We start from the raw sequence: 7157 nt of genomic DNA, 5'->3' as shown, positions 1-7157 counted from the left end.
GTCGGCATAGAGAGCAAATTCTCATCCTCTAGGTGCCCGAATGTCTGGATCGGATCCGTCGCATTGAGGCATATCACTTCTAATACTGTTTAAGGAGAATAATCTCTGAGATTTATGATCTGAAAAATATTGTAAATATGAAGATTTTCATAACATTTGTGACTTTCACAGGTCGACTGGCTCGTCGCTTTAGGGATCAGGCGAACTTTGAACTTTGAATTGTCACGGCACAATTCATGCTGTTCGTAATACGATATTATTAATACGTAGTTAAGCCCTGTAACCGAAATTGCGTCGAACCTCACGCGCGATTAACAAGAACAATCAAAGCCCAGCATTTTAACGGTAAGTGCTCTCGACCCTCGGAGAGTGAAAATTTGAATGAGAAATTCCTCAACCTCCCGCGTGCCACAGATTTTTGTCGAAAGGTTTTCAAATACCGTAGAAAACAGAGGAATTTTTGTCTTTCAGGCAACGCCCAGCCTTTGTACTTTCGTCAGAATTAGTGCGAATCACTCAGTACTCTTTCCGACGCAGCTGTATTTGATCGACAAAGACGACCACAACGATGATGATGATGATAATGATCGTAATCACGAGGGCAATGAATCTCGCTGTCGATGCAAGTGGTCCGAATCTTGAACAATATTTCTCTCAACTGGATGATTGTATAAGTACATGGAAGAAAATGACGATGTCGGTATCGGTAAAAGCCCACTCGATTGGGATAAATCGTACTAATTCAAAGGTAACCATTTTCAACCTTCTACTAACTTCTTCAACACCAATATTCATTTGTACAAGTGATGGTTGAAACGAAGAAGATAAAACGAGGACACATTCTCAGCGGGACGAAACAGAAAGGAAATAAAATTATCACTCCGGAAAAAAGGCAGCATACTGTGAATCACGGGACAGCGCATGGCAGACACCACCCGTAGATTATAATCGAATTTTAACGCCACATAAACGCCCCAGAATTGTTTCTTTTATGGCATCCATTACGGTGTCCCCAAGGGAAAAATCAATGGACTCTGACGAACGGTCGCGGGTACGGGAGATATATACTTACGTGAACGTAAAAAACCGCACGCAGCCACATCTTTGCCAGCCGTGTAACAAATCTACGGTCTGCAGGAGCGGAGGATTTTGTCCCAAGGGCAAAACGATGCAACGCGTCCCATTAACTTTTCATCAGATCATAGCTTACCATATAAACGGCCACACGGCCACATTGTGCTGTACGATATCGACACATCGATGCACACGTGCGTACGTGCGTACGTGCCTATGCAGTGCTACGTGCCGTGTCGTTATCGATAGTGGAGAATCGTGCACCGATCCTCGTGCACCGTTGCCAAAATTTCACACATGGGAATGTCTTCTAAACACCGTGGTAAGCAATGTTGGCCACCGCTAATTACTTTGTGTAATTAATTACATCGAAATTACTCATAACATTGGTAATTTGTAATTAGAAAAATTTCAATTACAAATTACGAATGTAATTATAGTATTTTTTATTTTTCTAATTACAAGTCAAAATTGTAATTAGAAATTGTCCTTCTTTCAATTAGAAATAAAATTTGTAATTAGTAATTAGCATATAATTAATTAAAAAAATGCTCAATATTGGTTGTAAGTGGGCCAATATGGTTAATGGCCGACTTTCTATCGCAGGCTCTAGTGCAGCTTTACGTTTGCTGTTTCCCGATTCCACCTCCCCATTCCCTCCCTCACTCCCCTTGAACTGCCAGTTTTTCGGTCGATGCATCCCTGCAGTGTTGCGAAAAACCGACGGAAACCACTTTAATAATTACAACTGCCCGTCTCTCGGGAAATAAAAAGAAATTAATTCGCCCTCGTCGGATTTACGAGGTTGACGGTGGAATGGGCGAGGTGGAGAAGTGGTGAAGTGGAGAAGTGGGAGAAGAGATTCATCCGGTAGATGCGCTGGACGCTAAAAACGAAACTCGACGAGGCTGGGCCGACGGAATTGGGATTTCGCGAGCCAACCGTTCAATTCTTCTTCCCAATTCCTATGTCCTCGGAAGGGAGGGAATGTTGAGGTTACGTGACCCGTTGGCTAAATTGAAAAAAGGGCTCGTACTCTTCTAATTGTCGTACTCTCAACTCAAACCTTGAATTTTCTGCTTTCGGTAAGACACCCTCGAAAATTCCTTACCATTCTACGGTGCTAATGATTTTTTTTCTTCCCTTTTCGCGAGACCTACTTCTTTTCTTTTGAATGTAATTTCAATTTTCGCCATCCGATTTAATCGCACTGTCTTCTATGATGAACGCGCGCTACATCAACTCTGTTAACTGTACGTTATATGTTATATTCTGTGTACCGTCTCGATGACGATCTGATCAATATTCAGACGATTGATCATCGAATTGCGGGGACGGGGTAAGACTCGGTGAATTCAAGAGCCTTTGATTTGCCATAAATCAGGTTCTGACCGTTACTCAGTTACCCGTATCATATACTGAGAGTCAAATATTTACTCAGATCAATGATTACTGCTGCAGATCGAGCGCAAATGTTGCGTCAATCGATATCTGCTTCGACGATATAGGTGTGTAGATATGATATCAGAATAATAAAAACATGCTAAAAATATAGATAAATAAATGAATGACGCAAACACTCGATACAGCAGAAATAATATTTTTTCATTAATTAACAGACAGGGAAACCTTCTCCCCAGCTTCTCCTTCCATTGCCTCGAGGCACGTGACGCAATTAGTAAGGAATGACAATCGAATGGCAGGGGTTAGTTTGAAGTTTCGCAAAGAGGGACCGCCTCTCTGGATGGCTATGGGTATAGAATGGTGACGCCAATTTTGAGCTAACGAGGAACAAGGCAGTGAAACAAATTAATTAAAACTATCCCGTTCACGTAGTTCGGAAGAATCGATGGCAACGCCGCAGCAGCATGGCAAGGATCGCTCGTCCCTGGGAAAAGTTGGTATTTCACGCCCAGTAGTAGTTCCCTGTCACAGCTTTTAGGATTTTCATTCGGTTCAAGAACAATACCTTATACCGTAAATAAAAGTGACAGCGATACTCGCCCCCAGAGGCAGTGAGAAAAAAGACATCGCAGGTGGAAATTGAGTCGAAGAACTACGGGGTTAACCCGAGAAGAATGTTGAAACGGTTTTGCAACATCACCCCCTCGTCGATATACGTCCGGCTTCTGATGTTTGTTTATCGCATCCGTCGACACCGAATCAACTTTCTGATCCGCGAAGAATCGGAGATTTCACCGGTACGGCCAAATAAAAGAATACTGCGAAGGCGCGAAACTCGCGTGTTTATTTTATTCGACCAATTTATAGTGAGTCTTTCGAAACTGTTCGGGGATATCAGAATCTATCGTGTCCCACGATACTTTGACGTTAGAGAAACGAATTCGCCCAATTTCTTTCCTACTCTTCGCTGCAATCGAAAAATGTCTTGCTTTCGATCAGTTTTCAACAAGACGCGTTTGCACAACGATCCTGTGTAACTTCAGCGTTGTTTAGTTGATTAGTGAGTTTCGTCGCATGACGGAAGACAGGGAGAGTATTTGGACCGTAGGGGCAAGGATTTGGTGTACATATTTGCTTTTTATGTCAGTTTCCAGAACAACGGTGAATATTACAGTGGTCACTGTGTAGCTAGGGGTTTGCGCGCGGTCCGGTTCGTAATAATTATTACCGTTGTTTGTCAACCTGCCACTCCCGGAGCATTTCGCTACTACAGAGAGTGGTCAGGTATATTAGATACGTTATCGGACTGTTTACACAGAGATATTATAGTCGAGGCGGTAGGGAAGGATTTTTTATCCTTCAGATCTTCCGGCCAAGCCGCAACGGAGAAAAAACATCCGTCGCCCTGGCTTCGAGCTTACGGCGATACGCGCGCGGTGGCGAGGTTTAAAAATGAACGGGAGCGATTCAGGTCACGTTTGAAAAAATGACGACTTTTATCCCGCAAAATTAAACGGTAAACCGCGTTGTCGCGTACGTGTCACGGGGTTCGAAACATGGAGAGGAAAAAATCTCACAAAAAGGGAATCGAAAAAAGCACGCAAGCTTTCACTTCACATCCGAGCGAGCGCTCGTCCGACACCGCGGGTGAATGAATGCGTTCACCGCCAGCGTCGAGCACTCTAGGCGAGGGGAGAGAAAAGAGAGACTGGGAGAGAACGAGATGGTGAAGCCTTTTCGCGAAAGCTGGCAGGTGCTAGTTCCCGCGTCGCATAATGGGCCTAATAGGCGGTAAGCTTATTTTCATGGCTCAGCCAGCCCAGGCTTATGGGCTACCATTATTACGTGATAACACGTACATCACATTATGGGATATGGGCGCGTGGCTAAGACGTATTTCGAACCATCACGGCTCGCAGGCCTTACTTCACTCCCTCGTAGAACCGGTTAATATACCGAGATCACCCAAAACTTCGGCAATAGGTGTTTTGTTGTGCTTACGCAAGAAACTCCGACTTGTGCCAATGCTGCCGCAATTACTGGACAATCTTCACATTCCATATCTATTCTAGTTCCTGCCTGCTTCAATGCGGTACGGAGAAAATTTTACTGCGTAATGGATTAGTTCGTCGCTCGAGGCTTTCGGATTGATTTTGGCGAGAAATCTAAAGTGCACAGGGTCTCCCAGTGAAGCGCACGCTACGAACCACGCCTGGTCGAGTGTACCTACATATGGTGCATGTTATTGTTGCGACCGAGGAGGCACTCTGGGCATTTTGCTACCACTCAAATATCAATACAAGCACGACTAACGATAAGCTCTCGCAAATACCGAACAATTGGAGCCTGCAAGCACTCAAACTGAATGCAGTCGTTATGCCGCGACGCCCCCGCGACCCCGAACCTCGCCTCCGTCTACTGACAACCACTTCTGCCCGATCATCCTATAAAACTCATTTTCCATTCTCTCCTTGCGCCAGACAATTCCGTCCTGCGAAAATGGGAGAAGCCCCCTTATCCTTAGCTTCCTCTCCTCATCGACTATTTGTACCTAGAGATGCGCGCCTACTTTCGACGCAATCTCGCGGCAATCGATGGAATAGACTCGTCCATTACGCGAAGGTGGAAATGAAAACCATTCTTATTATCTCGAGTCATCGTTTCACGTCGTATTTAAGTGAGTTGCGAATGAGAAGAATTACCATTATTCGGGTACTAGAACTCGGGTTTATTTTTTCTCTTATCACCTCGTTACATCATACATGTTATATAAGTTTATTGGAACCCAACTTCCGTGGGAATTCCGCGGTGAAATTTATCAACTCGGCAAATTCTGCGAGTGATTTTTACAGCCCGATAAAATGAAATGAAGCAGGAATAAATCATTCGGGCATTATGCAATCGGAGTTTATCTCGAGGGCGCAGTAAAGCACGCATGCTTACAGCTCATTTTGAATATCAACGAGTGTCGAGACGCGTCGAACCTGGATCTACGCGTCCTTTATCCCTGGTACGTTGTATAATTTGTCTGTTTCGTGGGATTAAGGACAACAAACTCGACTCATGAATAGGGGATGACTTTTCTACTCGTCTAGGCAAGTCCTGAGCCCCGTTATCGTGGTTTTGTGGCTTCATGACACGTGTGGGACTCGCTGAGGCCCCGACGAGACCGAAAGTTGCATCTGTTTCCCTGCTGCGGATGAATTAACCCCGGTTTGGAACCGCTTTCAGTCGCAAAGTGTCACAGACGTGACTATAATTCCTTCGCTGTCGGTGAAACCTTGGTGTGTGAAATTAACGAGACATGCAGAGAGGCAACGTCTCCTCCCCCACCCTCATTGACCTGTTGTATAAATTTGGAGAGAATGGCGAAGTCGTGATCGAAAAAGCGAAACTTGAGAAGAAAAACTATGTTTTCTTACATGCATCAGGGGATTGTTATATATGTTACGACTCGTTTCACGTTTACTTTTCATCTATTCTTTGACGTGCGCGAACTGGACTTTCTTTTCTATCGTAAAACGTCAATCGAGAGGAAAGTATAAGCGTGCTGAGATTACAGACGACCAGGGCCCGCAAATATCCTTGGGTAGTTTTCTCCCCTGACTATTCACTTTTTTCTTTTCCTTTATTTTCCTTCTCCTTCTTATTCTTCTTCTTTTTTCTTCACGTGATAACAGAAATAAGGAGAGATAGAAAAATCCGCCAACGAAGCGTTGAGCATGGTACAAATCGAACTATAAGCCTCAGTTTTATCACCCCTTCAATTTTTATCTAGTTTCATCGGATTCGTATTTTTCTAGGCCCTGATCGGGGATGGCTCTGCACACACCAGCTATCGAATACTCGGTGCCTCTTCTTTATTTTTTCTGGGCAATGTGCGCGGCTGGATAAAGAGCTTAGCAAATGAGACGGAATCCCTGTACCTAGACCGAATAATTTCTCAGTCTCTTTTGAAATTGTCGTCGCTTACGTCTCTACTGTGGGGTGATTTGATGACAACCCATTCAATTTTATGCGCATAGAAAATTTCAAATCAGCCAGCTTATACCGTCCTGACGTCAAACTCACACCCCGGCCATTAAATTTGATGCATCGCAGATTTCGCTTATCCGCATCTTGTAATAACGGCACCTCTGAAAATCTTTCTAATTTAACTTGACCCTTTTTTTCTCCTCCTTCGAGGAGCGCCTCGCTCACCACCCTGATGACGGCCTCCTGAAATTCTCGTTAGGACTGGATAAAATCTCCGCTCACGATTACACTGTGAACTTCTTCAATCTTGCAGAATCTCTTCTTCAAAAATTTTTTCATCAAATGAAAATGCCAAGGATATCCCAGTCACCTCGTATCGACAGTATATTTTCGCATTCTCTATACTTAAATGTATTACAGAAAATATATGTACAGGCATAGAGATGGATTGTCGAAGCCTGTGAAAGATTCCGTATCGTTCCCCTAAAATCGAAATAACTATACTTCACTTTGCTCTAATTTGGCCATTATGCACACGGTACGTTAGCGATACACGGTAACATCGATGTTACTATGAAATAATTGCAGATACCGTTTCAGGATGATGAAATAATAGTGAAGTAGTATGAATCACAGAGAATTAGGCACTAGCCGGTTAAACATCGACCGGAGAATTTACGCCATTATAATTCATTTCATATCTC

The 7157-nt window shown here is 43.8% G+C and overlaps 1 long non-coding RNA gene across 2 annotated transcripts; it reads left to right on the top strand.

Moving 5' to 3' along the window:
* Positions 1–188: 188 nt before the first annotated feature.
* LOC124413405 lies at positions 189–6878 on the top strand. Of its 2 annotated transcripts, none has more exons than XR_006929865.1 (3): positions 189–345; positions 472–700; positions 6667–6878. It is a non-coding gene; the product is annotated as an uncharacterized LOC124413405 (long non-coding RNA). The 2 variants fall into 2 exon arrangements; XR_006929864.1 differs by lacking the exon at positions 6667–6878 and adding an exon at positions 805–1274.
* The last annotated feature ends 279 nt before the right edge of the window (positions 6879–7157 follow it).

This window comes from Diprion similis, chromosome 12 (genome assembly GCF_021155765.1).
Source record: "Diprion similis isolate iyDipSimi1 chromosome 12, iyDipSimi1.1, whole genome shotgun sequence".
NCBI classification, from domain to species: Eukaryota; Metazoa; Arthropoda; class Insecta; order Hymenoptera; family Diprionidae; genus Diprion; species Diprion similis.
The sequence above is the reverse complement of the archived record's forward strand: the minus strand, read 5'-3'. Positions and strand labels throughout refer to the sequence as shown.